Consider the following 1,246-nt stretch of genomic DNA (forward strand, 5'->3'; position numbering starts at 1 on the left):
GGTTAGGGTTAGGGTTAGGGTTAGGGTTAGGGTTAGGGTTAGGGTTAGGGTTAGGGTTAGGGTTAGGGTTAGGGTTAGGGTTAGGGTTAGGGTTAGGGTTAGGGTTAGGGTTAGGGTTAGGGTTAGGGTTAGGGTTAGGGTTAGGGTTAGGGTTAGGGTTAGGGTTAGGGTTAGGGTTAGGGTTAGGGTTAGGGTTAGGGTTAGGGTTAGGGTTAGGGTTAGGGTTAGGGTTAGGGTTAGGGTTAGGGTTAGGGTTAGGGTTAGGGTTAGGGTTAGGGTTAGGGTTAGGGTTAGGGTTAGGGTTAGGGTTAGGGTTAGGGTTAGGGTTAGGGTTAGGGTTAGGGTTAGGGTTAGGGTTAGGGTTAGGGTTAGGGTTAGGGTTAGGGTTAGGGTTAGGGTTAGGGTTAGGGTTAGGGTTAGGGTTAGGGTTAGGGTTAGGGTTAGGGTTAGGGTTAGGGTTAGGGTTAGGGTTAGGGTTAGGGTTAGGGTTAGGGTTAGGGTTAGGGTTAGGGTTAGGGTTAGGGTTAGGGTTAGGGTTAGGGTTAGGGTTAGGGTTAGGGTTAGGGTTAGGGTTAGGGTTAGGGTTAGGGTTAGGGTTAGGGTTAGGGTTAGGGTTAGGGTTAGGGTTAGGGTTAGGGTTAGGGTTAGGGTTAGGGTTAGGGTTAGGGTTAGGGTTAGGGTTAGGGTTAGGGTTAGGGTTAGGGTTAGGGTTAGGGTTAGGGTTAGGGTTAGGGTTAGGGTTAGGGTTAGGGTTAGGGTTAGGGTTAGGGTTAGGGTTAGGGTTAGGGTTAGGGTTAGGGTTAGGGTTAGGGTTAGGGTTAGGGTTAGGGTTAGGGTTAGGGTTAGGGTTAGGGTTAGGGTTAGGGTTAGGGTTAGGGTTAGGGTTAGGGTTAGGGTTAGGGTTAGGGTTAGGGTTAGGGTTAGGGTTAGGGTTAGGGTTAGGGTTAGGGTTAGGGTTAGGGTTAGGGTTAGGGTTAGGGTTAGGGTTAGGGTTAGGGTTAGGGTTAGGGTTAGGGTTAGGGTTAGGGTTAGGGTTAGGGTTAGGGTTAGGGTTAGGGTTAGGGTTAGGGTTAGGGTTAGGGTTAGGGTTAGGGTTAGGGTTAGGGTTAGGGTTAGGGTTAGGGTTAGGGTTAGGGTTAGGGTTAGGGTTAGGGTTAGGGTTAGGGTTAGGGTTAGGGTTAGGGTTAGGGTTAGGGTTAGGGTTAGGGTTAGGGTTAGGGTTAGGGTTAGGGTTAGGGTTAGGGTT

Source organism: Stigmatopora argus, chromosome 7 (genome assembly GCF_051989625.1).
Source record: "Stigmatopora argus isolate UIUO_Sarg chromosome 7, RoL_Sarg_1.0, whole genome shotgun sequence".
NCBI classification, from domain to species: domain Eukaryota; kingdom Metazoa; phylum Chordata; class Actinopteri; order Syngnathiformes; family Syngnathidae; genus Stigmatopora; species Stigmatopora argus.